Source organism: Elephas maximus, chromosome 22 (assembly GCF_024166365.1).
Source record: "Elephas maximus indicus isolate mEleMax1 chromosome 22, mEleMax1 primary haplotype, whole genome shotgun sequence".
Lineage (NCBI taxonomy): Eukaryota > Metazoa > Chordata > Mammalia > Proboscidea > Elephantidae > Elephas > Elephas maximus.
In genome coordinates, this window is record NC_064840.1 from 67,225,274 (window position 1) to 67,238,128 (window position 12,855).

The 12,855-nt window shown below is 38.2% G+C and overlaps 1 protein-coding gene across 3 annotated transcripts in view; it reads left to right on the top strand.

Annotated features, from left to right (window-relative positions):
* FUT10 (fucosyltransferase 10) overlaps positions 1 to 12,855 on the top strand; it is a 317,556-nt gene that overhangs the window by 198,164 nt on the left and 106,537 nt on the right. The window contains exon 5 of one of the 3 annotated variants that reach the window (XM_049866549.1): positions 6,047 to 10,717. The exons of the other annotated variants lie outside the window; for them this stretch is intronic. The gene's annotated coding sequence lies outside the window, so the exon portion shown is untranslated. Of the gene's footprint in view, positions 1 to 6,046; positions 10,718 to 12,855 lie in introns of those variants that run through there. 3 annotated transcript variants of the gene reach the window in all.

A 12,855-nucleotide genomic window follows, 5' to 3' on the forward strand; every position in this document is an offset into this window, starting at 1 on the left:
CACTTTGTTCCCTCAAGGACTGCAGAGTCCCAGAAATCAGATCACTTAGGTTCCCTGACTCTGCCTAGGGCAAGAGCTACAGTAGCATTCTTTTCCTCACTGTAACTTAAAAGTTGCTCTGTATCAGCGTTTTTGTGAGAATGGTCTTCAGTCACTTAGGGGTGATCATTAAAGATGTAGATTTCTTGGGCTAACCGAAGACTTATTAATAAAGTTGGATAGAGCAGGAGGCTGGGTTGGGTGAAGATGGAATCAACATTTTAACTAGTTCATCCAAAGATTCATGTGCACATACCACACACACACGCACGCACACACACACACGCTGTCTATATGCCAGAAGCATATAAGTTAATGTTGCTTATGTGTGAGATTCGTGCACAGACCCACATTCTTTTGAATATTCATGAAGTACACTTTCCTCCTAGCAACTCTAGCTCCCTTTCTTACGTAAATGCTAATATAGATAATACAGAGAACAGTATAGTGACATTTGCTTATAACTCTCAGGGGTGTAGAATATTCTCCAGGGGATTTTAGGAATAAATTTCTACAGATTTATACCTTTGATTGAATCACAAAGCCTAATTCCATGATACCCACTCCCGACGAGCACAGAGTCTTTGAACTCTAAAAAAGAAATATTAGAAATATTACTTTCATTTTTTTTTTCCCTTTTCAATATTTTTAAAATATTAGTCAAGAGTGACCTGACAAAGGGGAACTTAAGGTTTCCAAACGTCAATAAAGGAGACATCACTGTAGACCCTTTAAGAAGCCAAATGTCCTAATTAACATTTTTATCTTTGACATTTCCTGAATGTCTTTATATATCCCTGGGGCTATTATTGCACTTTAGCTTTTAAAAATAAAAACCCAATATTCAATCTTACCCTCATTTGTTAGTTGAATTAATCCCACATAGTTCATCTGCTTTGTTGATTTACATTGCTAATGCCACTTAGGGAAGGCCATCAAGGATGCTTACAACACTCTGGTCTGTTTAGTTTAATGCTACAATCCTCTGAGATAAAAGTACTGGCTATTTTGCTCCAAGAGCCACCTCAATAAATTTTTTTTTCCCTTGGGGTTAATGTGTTCTTTTATTTCAGTCTTTCTTCCTCCCTTCCCACCTGATTTTCAAGAAGCAAAGCATCACATTTATTCCTGTTCTACATTTGGATGTGGCCATTGACATATATCAGGTTCTCAGTAACCTATTTGAAACTTCTCCAACTCCCCCAGCCCCTGCCATTTTTAAAAAGATTCGTAAAAGAACCTGAAAATATGAAGTTATAGCAAGTTTATATTTCGCAGCTGGTTTGGATTTTATGGAGCAAGTAGTGATATTATATTAAAAGAAAAGAAAAGGAGGAAGAAATAAAATTTCTTGAGCAATACGCCATGCTAGTGTATATGCTAAACGTGCTATGCTTATTTCATTTACTTCTCACCAAAGTGTATACAGCTGGGATTATAATTCCTATTTTTACAGATTAAGAAACAAATAAAGCCCCAAAAGGTAAAATAATTCACCTAAGTTCTCCTTTTTCAGTTATCCCCCCAACTGCCTATATATTCAATATCTGTAACTTTCCCAGTTCCTTTTCTTACTATATAAACCATTGCCATCAAGTTTATTACAATTTATAGTGACCCTATAGGACAGAGCTGAACTGCCCCATAGGGTTTCCAAGGCTGTCATCTTTACGTAAGAAAGCTGCCACATCTTTCTTCCACTGGTGGGTTCAAACCACTGACTTTTCAGTTAGCAGCTGAGCTCTTAACCACTGTGCCACCAAATCTCAGAACCTTAAAAAAACAAGTGTCTCCCCCCTCTTTTTTTTTGTATCACTTCTTCTCTTCAGTCAACTTCTTAAAGGAACAGTCTACATTCTCTGTTTCTGTTTCTTTGCTCCTCCTAATGCATTCTTAACCTATAGCAATCTGGCTTCAACCCCATCCTTCCACTAGCTAAGCACTTGCATTAATGCAAAACCGTGGGCCCCTTTCTGCTTCTTATGTTGCATGCTGCATTCAGTGCTGATCATACCTTATTAAAGGGCTTGACTCACTAACAGGGTGTTATCCAGATTAAAAGAATTAACTTAAAAAATATAAAAGAGTGCATAAACCCAAAACGACCCGTTGCCATCAAGTCAATTTTGACTCATAGTGACCCTAGAAGACAGAGTAGAACTGGCCTATAGGGTTTCCAAGGAACAGGTGGTGAATTTGAATTGCCAATCTTTTGGTTAGCAACCGAGCTCTTAACCATTGTGCCATCAGGGCTCCAGAAACATAGGAAACCCTGATTAAATGTTAGATGTTGTTGATGTGTGATTGTTGTTATCACCAGGCTTTTATTAACACAAAGATCAGGGTCTCTACTTATATTACAAAGCAAACACTCTTAGTCTGCATGGGTGCAGACTGCCTGGTATCAAATTCTGTTCCTGCCACTTACTAGCTGTGAGAATTCGGCTGTATTCTTTAATCCATTTGTGCCTCAGTTACCTCACCTATAAAGTGGATATAATAATAGTTACTGCCTTATAGCATTGTCTCAAGCATCAGTGATTTAATAATTATAAATCATTTGGAAGAATGCCTGGCAAAGAGTAAATGCCCAATGTGTTTTAGCAAATACATTAACATTTCGTAGCTCAGGTTGTGTTCCCCATATGTCTCTGTTGTATATTTTAGAATATATGAATAATTTTTGCTTGGCAACATTCGGATAATCTGTGGTTCTAGTTGATTTTATTCTAAAGCTGGCTAAATGCTCACCAATTCTATTTCCTCTTCCTGGGCACATGGGAAGACTTTATATCCCAGATTTCTTTGTTATTAGGGTGGGTCCGTTTTAATGAGTTATGGAAAAAGAAGTGTGTGCAGAATTTATATAGATTGCTTTCAGGCGTGGCCGTAAAATCCTCCCTGTTTTGTTCCTCTCTCCCTACCCTCATAGGCTGACTGGATTATTCCAGGGTTACCTGATTTTGCAGAATGGCAGAGCCATAAGGTAGAAGCGCTTGGTTTCTGAAGTCACAGCTTGCAGGGTAATTACTCAGGAGAATCACCAAACCAGGGGCATCTGCACTGGGCTTTATGTAAGCTAGAAATACATTTTTACTGCATTTAGCCAATGAAATTATGAGGCTGTTTTCTACAGCAATTAGCCCATTCTAATACAGATGTTCGTATGTTGAAGTGCAGTGCTTTCATTAAAAAAAAAAAAAAATTGAAATATGTGAAATTGACTTAGCAATTGGCAATGGCCAGTAAGGAAACTGAAACTGGAAGCCGGAAAGATGGTAATCTTATTATGGTGTGGCAAGACATTTGGTAAAATTTTTGTCTGTGAACATTTGGAAGGTAGACCATGTGCCTATTGAAACTGAGCTCTACGAGAAGAAATGAGAAACATAACTTCAGCAGTGCGTGGTCTTATTGGCTGTGTTTGGCCAAGAAAAAGCTCAGGAAAGAGCTGTCTAGTTTGTTAGCATAAATGCAAGGGAATAAAAAGAGTCTGGAAATTCAGGTTTTGCAGAGTTGAAAAAGTCAGTTGCCTCTAGAATACAGGCAGTGAGGAATGGAAGAAGAAAAAAAACAAAAAACTCTAAGCACTAACAGACCAATAAATCTTTTCAGTTCAATAAGGTCAACTTAAGAAGAGAGTCTTCCCATTCAAAAGTGATAGCTCAAAGCTCAAGGTAGCTGTTATTAAATTGGGACATTGGTATGGTGGCAAGAAAGTTGAGAAATAAAACATATTTGAGAATTACATCTAGGAAAGATCTTTGAATGTGGTTTCTGGCACATACAACTTCTGGGAAGAAGTTTTTTGAGAAATTTTATTTCCAAATAAGCCAGGAACTAAACAAACAGTCTTGACCATTTCAAGCTTCATATACCCACTGGAACTCCAAGCTTCCATAAGCAGGAGATTGGATTCCAAGGCCCCCAGAGGGAATGCCCCCTCACTCACACTTCACATGTAGCCAAGAGAATAATGGACAAGGTGGAGGCACAGAGAGGATGGAGCCAGGACTACAAAGAAGAACGGAAGGGAATGTTCCACATGTTAGGGTCCTTTGTATTGTCTATCCAAAAGGATTTTAAAATTGCTATAAATTATTGGGGTCAACATATATGGATATCAGATAAGAATAACTGTGATTAATATGCTCAAGAGTATAGAAAACAAAATGGAGAATTTTAGCAGAGAACAGGAATTAACAACAACAAAAACAAAAAACAAATACTAAAGTTGAAAAATACAATAAGTGAAGTTAGGAGTTAATAGATGAGTATCATAGATTCGGAAAAGAATTTGAAGTTGTCAATGATTTCATTCTACTTGGATCAATAATCAACATCCACGGAAGCAGCATTCAAGAAATCAAATGGCGTATTGCGTTGGGCAAACGCAACAGACCTTATTAGGTCTTTGTTTTGAAAAACAAAGATGTCACTTTGATGACTAAGGTGTGTCTGACCTCAATCACTTCGTATGTATATGAAAGCTGAACAATGAAAAAGGAAGACAGAAGAAGAGCTGATGCAGTCGAACTGTGGTTTTAGTGAAGAATATTGAATATACCACGCACTTGGAAAAGAATGAACAAATCAGTTTTAGAAGAAACACAACCAGAATGCTCCTTAGAAGTGAGGATCACAAGACTTGGGCTTGCTTACTTTGAACATGTCATCAGGAAAGACCAATTGTTAAAGGATATCATGTTTGGTGAAGTAAAAGGTAAGCAAAAATGAAGGAAACTCTCAATGAGATGAGTTGACACAATAGCCGCAACAATGAACTCAAGCATTCCAGTGATCATTAAGATGGTGCAAGACCAGGCGACATTTTATTCTGTTTTACATAAGGTTGCCATGAGTTGGTGCCGACTTGACGGCAACTAACAGCAACCACCACAACGTATCAGATTAGATTTAGCGGAAGAGTGAGTTGGTTAATTGAAACAAAGATCAGAAGGAAAATATTCAGACTTAAAGCACAGTGAGAAAAAAAAAAACTGAAAAATAAAAAAAAGTGCATAAGAGATATGTGGGACAGTAACAGCCTTATATACAAGTAATTTACGTCATAAGTTGGGAGGACAGAAAGAACAGAAGAGAAGCAACATTTGAAGAGATAATGGCTGAGAATGTCCCAAAACTGATGAAAAAAATCAAGCCATAGTTTCAAGAACTACAAGCTGGACAAATGCTAAGAAAACCACACATAGGTACATCATAGTAAGGCTGCTGAAACAATGACAAAGAGAAAATCTTAAATGAAGCTAGACAAAAAAAAAAAAGACGCTTCACCTTCAAAGAATCAGTAATAGTCTTGTCAGTTGATATCTCAAAGGAAGCGATGCCACCCAGGTAAAAGAAATGACATCTATAAAAGTGTTGAAAGACGATTATTCTACCACATAAAATGGAAAACATAAGGCACCGTATGAAAGAGCACAGTGGTAAGGATAAGTCAAACTAAAAATTGGTCAAGCACCTATTTAGACATTTTTCTTCCCCAGTACCTTTCGCTGTTGAGTAGATTCCCACTCATGGTGCTCCCACATGCTTCAGAGTAGGCCTGTGCTCCACAGGGTTTTTAATGGCTGCTTTTTCAGAAGTAGATCATCCATTCCTTCTGATGCATGTCTGGATGGACTTGAATCTCTCATCTTTTGGTTAGCAGCGAACCTGCATTAATCATTTGTACCACCCAGTGACTCCATATTTCTTTATAACCAGAAGCTACTCAGGGAAAAGTTTTCGGGTCCTTGAACGTCCAGAAAATGATACAGGAATCAGGTTCAGGAAGGCCAAATCATTGTCCATCAGCTGTGTCCTGAAGATAAGCAGTCTGGAGATAGTGTGATATGAGATTTTGTTGCACATCAGACTTACCCTGGGTATTTTGACAGATAATGTGAGAGATAATTGCAGTCTCCCTAGAAACATGAATTAATTCCAGCAGAAACATTTACTGTACCCTTGCTGCCTCATCTTAATACTCTCTCCCATCCTTCAGGAAATAATTGCAAAGGCTCCATTGGCAGACTGCATAGTAGGAGGCAAATGAATGACGTGGAAACTTCTCAGCAGAATAAAGATGCAAATTCAAATGATGTAAGTGAGATGAATCCAGGAACTGTGACCAAATCCATCAGAGTCCAACAACCTTGGAACTTGGGCCCTAAGTCAGTGGATCTAGTTTGACCACTTAAGCTAATTCCTTTGACGAAAGTTGGACAGGCCAAAGAAGTCTCAAAGAAGACCGAGAGTTGAATGAATTATGGTACATCTGGACAATGAGTAATGATTTTACCCAGCTGCTCAGTCGTGTAGGTTGGCAAAGAGCAGAGTGTGGCTCTGATCCATGGGGAGGATTGTGAAGAACAGATGGGAGGTTTGGGAAGAAATTCTGTTATTTGAATGTATTGGACTTGACTTTTTTTTTTTTTTTTTTACTGTATCGGATGTATTGCTAAGATGGAAAATTTTTTACTAGAGTAAGAACCCATTAGGAAGAATAACCCAAAAGACATCATAAGTGAGTTTTTGGGGGGCAAAAGGCAACGATATGTGGAGTCAGCTTCGATTGGCTGGTGGGAGCCATGTGTGCACTCACTCTTCCAAGATCCTTGATCAGTGGTGTCAGGTTGGTAGCTTGAGGTCTGCCATCATGAGAGTATTTATAACACAGAAATTGGCAAATGCTACGAACTAGGGCTTTCTTTCCCTCTTGGACAGCCAGTTGATAAACATGTGCCAGTACACTACTGGGGCTATGTCACATGGCAGAATTTCATAACATGAATTATTGTGCCAGTTGGAATGGATTAAGGCATTGCATCTTTTATATGCAGCTAGAGACCCTCTACAAGGTGGATTGACACAGTGGCTGCAACAATGAGCTCAAGCATAACAACGATTGTAAGGATGGGCAGTGTTTCGTTCTGTTGTGCGTAGGGTCGCTGTGAGTCGGAACCAACTCTACAGCACCTGACTACAACAACAACAACAGTTCCCACTCTATAGCTCAAGCTCAGAGTTTTTTCTTGAGATTCAGTTTCACATTTCTCCTATCTTCTGGATCTTATTCTCAATTGTACAATAAGCAGTTCAATTTTAAAACCCATGAACCAAACCCATAGCTGTGAATCAATTCCAACTTATACTGACTCTGTAGGACAGAGTAGAACTGCCCGATATGGTTTCCAAGGCTGTAAATCTTTACAGAAGCATGCTATTACTACTTTCTCCTGCGGAAAGGCTGGTGGGTTCAAACCACCGGCCTTTTGGTTAGCAGCTGAGTGCTTTAACCACTGAGCCACTGGAGCTCCTTTTCATATTTAACTTGTCCAAAATTCATTATCTTCTCTTCCAAGCTTATTTCTCTTCTAGCATTCTTTATTGTATTTCATGACAACTTAACCTAGGGACCAAAATCAGAATCTTAGACACCTGTCTATTACCCCTCAACGATCGATGAGTTCTGGCAGTTCAACCTAATTAGCATATAATCTATTTATTTCCTCCTTTCCTCTTTTAGGAGCCCTGGTGGTGCAGTGGTTACCAACTCGGCTGCTAACCAAAAGGTTAGTAATTTGAATCCACCAGCTGCTCCTTAGAAACCCTATGGGGCAGTTCTGCTCTGTCCTGTAAGGTCACTATGAGTCAGAATTGACTCAGTGGCGACTGGTTTGATTTTTTTGGTTTTCCGCTATTAATCCTGTTGCCTTGGTTCAGAACCTCATAATTTTTTACCTCACCCAGTTTCGTCAAATGCTTAATCATTGGAATCACATAGAGTACTTGCTAAAATATGGATTTCCAGGCTCCTTTTCTAGAGCTTGGGTTCGGTTATCTGAGAAGAGGACTAGAATCTGTATTTTTAATGGTTAACCCAAAGCTCAGATGATCTAGTTCTTAGCTAAGTTTGAAAACACTCGTATACAAGATAAAAATCAAAATGTCTAATCTTGGGAAAAAAATCCAGCCATAATGTGCCCTCTGCCTGGTGTCACTAAAGCTTTGTCTCTCACACATCTTTTACTTCATTTATTTTTCCACCAAATACTCACCGTGCTCCAACTATGTATCAAACACTGTCTTAACCAAAGGCCCATTGCTGTTGAGTGAATTCCGACTCATAGTGACCCTACAGGACAGAGTAGAACTGCCCCATAGGGTTTCCAATGAGTGGCTGGTGAATTTGAACTGCTGACTTTTTGGTTAGCAGCCAAGCTCTTAACCACTGTGGTCTGTCTTAGGTGCTAGGAATCACTGCTGTCTTTAGTGCTTTTTTTTTTTTTAGTGCTGAAAATAGACACGTTCTTTGTTTTTACATAAATAAGCCAAGCTTCACTATTTTGGGGTCACCAAACACACCATTCCTAGGCATACCTTTAATTTTCCCCTGATGTTCCTTTGATCTGAGCGGCCTTTTCATCTAGCTACCTTCCCTGATTACCCTTCATGCTTATGCCATGACTGGTCCTAGTTCATCTTCTGTTATTCATTATTCATTATTTATTTCATTACCTCTCTCTCTCACCAGACTACTGGTTCCTTAAGGGCAATCCCTGGTGTCTAGACCAATAATTGACATAAAATAGTTTTCAGCCATTTATTGAATGAACATTATTCAGCTAGGATATAGCACAGTAGGGATTTAAAGTCACGTCCTTTAAACAATACTATACTCTGTCAGTAAAGTGAGGTTTGGCTTGTCAAAGGAGTCATTATTTAATCGTCCAAGGAGAAGCGAATGACACCTGAAGAGAGAGCTGCTACCTCTCCAATGGGAGGTGTGCCAATTATCCACTTTAGTTGATCAATATCTAGTCCAGATTTGAAGATTCATGCCAAAGAATATTCTCTGATTTTACTCAACTAACCAAGAAAAAGAAATATCTTCCCTTATGTTGGCCTAATATAGACAACTTTACCATGTGGATACATACACCTACTTTAACTATGAAAGGCTAAAGCGAGGTGATATGTTTCCTAACAATCAAACAAGTTTGTCTTCCGCTCATTTCTAGGGATAGGTCAAGAACAGTACTCGGCATGTAAAATTCCTCAGAAGCATTTCAGAAATATTAGAAGCTGGTATAATTTGGCAGAAAATGAACACAACCCTCATTCAAGTTAAGCATCCACTTTATTGAGGAAATTAGTGCAACTCATATGATTTTTATTCTTCAGCATAAAAAATTTTGGGCAGGGAAAGCCAATGGATAAAATTTAGAATGTCTCTTCTGTCATCCGGTTTGGGAAATGTGTGCTGACTTGGCTAATTCTATTAAAAAGACTGTCCATAAAATACACTCAGACTAGTTTGGCACAAGTCATTTTAAAGTGGTGAGAAGAAATGTTATTAATAAAAACTTCTCTTTCCCTTCTAATTAATTCATGGCATTGCCACCAGAGTGTTCTTCCTGTATCATAAATTTGATTATGTCACTCCCCTACTGAAAAACTTTTGATGAGTCCACATTTTCTATAAGAAAACGTATAAATTCCTTAACATACAAGTTCTTTACAACGTAATCACCACCTGCCTTTTTAGTCACTGTTCATTTTACCCTTCTCTCTACCCCAAATGCATGTTACATTCTTTAATCACCAGATTACTCACTCATACATGCCTCTTTATTTCTCACCTCTGTGTCTTCAATCTGATTATTCTTCTATCTTTATAGCTTTCCTCTTTATTTTATAGCGAACTCCTCCTCCTACTACTTTTGCTGTTCTCATTCCTAATAGTCCCCCAAGCATTATATATTGCTTTCTCATCTGTGATCACACATAATTTATACATAATTCGTACATGTCCGTGTATGAATCAAACTCTAGACACATGGTCTAACAAATGCATATATAATTAAAGGAAAAGAATAATCAAAACAGTTCCAGAAAATTCAGGGTGTATGCTTGCCATAATTATGACATTTATCACTAGTGCCTTGACTCAAGCATTAAATTTTATGACTCTTTGAATTAGACTTAGCCCATCATTTATTCATTTATTCATTTGGCGAATATTGCTGAGGGCCTACCATATGTTTCACACTATTATAGGAGACACAGGTGAGAAAAAGTTTCTGCTTTCATAGAACTTATGTTTTGTTGAAAGAGGCAGACAAGAAATAAATAAGAAAATAATTGTAAATAATGGAAATTGCTATGGAGAAAATAAATGATTCGTATGATAGAGTGACTTGAGAGGTGGGAGGGAGTGAGCAACATCAGATATAGGTCGATTTCTGATATATATGTATACAATATACCAAAGAAGAATTGATGATTTAAATTATGGTGTTGTCAAAGAATATTGAATATAACATGGACTGCCAGAAGAATGAACAAATCTGTTTTGGAAGAAGTATAGCCAGAATGCTCCTTAGAAGTGCGGATGGCAAGACTACTTCTCACATACTTTGGACATATTATCAGGAGGGACCAGTCCTTGGAGAAGTATATCATGCTTGGTGAAGTAGAGGGTCAGCAAAAAAGAGGAAGACCCTCAATGAGATGAATTGTCACAGTGGCTACAATAATGGGCTCAAACATAGCAACAATTGTGAGGATGGCACAGGACTGGGCAGTGTTTGTTTCTGTTGTACATAGGGTCGCTATGAGTTAGAACCGACTTGACGGCATCTAACAACAACATATATATATGTATATAACATATAGTAATATCTATGCATATATATATGTATATACATACATTTACAGGGTGACAATAAAAAGACAATATAATAGAAAATGCAAAGATGATTTGAATAAACAATTCACAGAAAAACAAATCTAATTGTCAAAGAACATGAAAAAATGCTCAAATTCAGTAGTAGTAAGAGAAATTCAAATGAAAATAACAATGAAATATCAGTTTTTATCCATTGGATTGGAAATATTGAAAAGAGCTATAAAACCTATTGCTGGTGGGGGTGTGAGGAAAAAGGCTCTCCTGCACATTGTTTTGTGGAGCCCTGGTGGCGTGGTGGTTAAGAGCTCAGCTGCTAACCGAAAGGTCTGCAGTTTGAATCCACCAGCTGCTCCTTGGAAACACAGTGGGGCAGTTCTACTCTTTCCTATAGAGTCACTACTAGTTGGAATCGACCCTATGGCAATGGGCTTTTAACTGCTGGTGCAGTAGTTAAGCACTTGGCTGCTAACTGAAAGATCAGTGGTTCAAACCCACCAGCTGCTCTGTGGGAGAAAGATGTGGCAGGCTGCTTCCATAAAGATTACAGCCTTGGAAACCCTATGGGAAAGTTCTACTCTGTCCTATAGAGCCACTATGAGTCATAATGGATTCGATGGTAAAGGGTTTCTAGGTACATTGTGGGATTGCAAAATTGCTTTCTAGAAGGCAACATGGCAACATCTATGAAAACCTAAAATACAATGTTCTTTTAATTCAGCAATTCTACTTTCGGGAATATGCCTCATAGACATCAAAGGGCCTGTTTGTAAGGCCATATGCCAAAGATGTTTACTGTAGCATTGCTTGTAGTAGCCAAAGACAAAGAGAAAACTCACATATGGGAATGACTGACTATACTGCAGTACATCCACACCATGGAATATTATATGGCCAGCAAAAAGAATGAGTTACATCTCTTCCAGATGATGTGGAGAGATTTCCAAATTTTGACATCCTCCACGATCAGTTTTAGACTTTTATTAATCCACTGAGAAAACATATGATTACCAAAAGACATTTTGAATTCTGTTACGTTTCAAACAGGTTTGTATTTTATTAATCCCAACATTATCTACTTACATATGAAAAACGGTAGCACGTGTATTTGTGAGATATACTCTTTCTTCAGACTGCAGGCAATGCTTAGCACACATCTGAGTACACGGGTAAGTCACTTCATGGGCCCTAAGGAATAAATATTCCTTGCATTTGGAACAAATGAAGTGGACCATGGAACTAGTGCATCTGATCACACTGACAGTTGAGTGGCAGCTTATATCTTAACCCCTGAAGAATGTTTGCATTTTAAGACATGACACTTACTAATCTGATCACAGCTTTGTTTTCTTTTTAAGCAGCATAACTAATATAGTGGGGTGGGGTGGAGAGAAAAACAGGCTTCTGCATGGTGTTGTCAATCAAAATACATGTAAAGATCTGGTCCTGTCTTCACAAGTACAAAACTAGACTAATTATATTTTCTGTTCCAGTCCTCAAGCTTATGGAGCTCTGGTGGCACAATGGTTAAGATCTTAGCAGCTAACCAAAAGGCTGACAGTTTGAATCCACCAGGTGCTCCTTGGAAACCGTAAGGGGAAGTTGTACTCTGTCCTGTAGGGTCGCTATGAGTTGGAATCAACTTGACAGCAACAGGTTTGGTTTAGTTCCCAAGCTACAGGAATAAGCAAATTCAGGAAAACCATGTATTTTTTATCTAATAAAATATTCAAACATATAGGAAAATGGAGAAAAATACAATACCCATATACCTGACACTCAGAAGAATGCTAACATCTCACCATATTTGTATCATGTTTTTTAATAGACATAAAGTGTTACAGAAACCACTGAAGTCCTCCCTCCCTGGCACAGCTCTATTTTCAATAGTTTAGATGGTATTCTAGTGAATCCCAGCCATAGTTTATCTCCGCATAGTGTCTAGGATCCATCACGCTTTCTCACAGGGACCTGAATAACAACAGCAAAGCCATCATACTTCAGAGAAAGAGTGGATCGTTACACTGCATTTTCCTAGTCCCTCTTACAAAAAAAAAAAAAAAAAAATTTTTTAAAGTAGCTTTCCCTGCTCAAATCAAAGGACAACGTTGTGCACTTTCTCC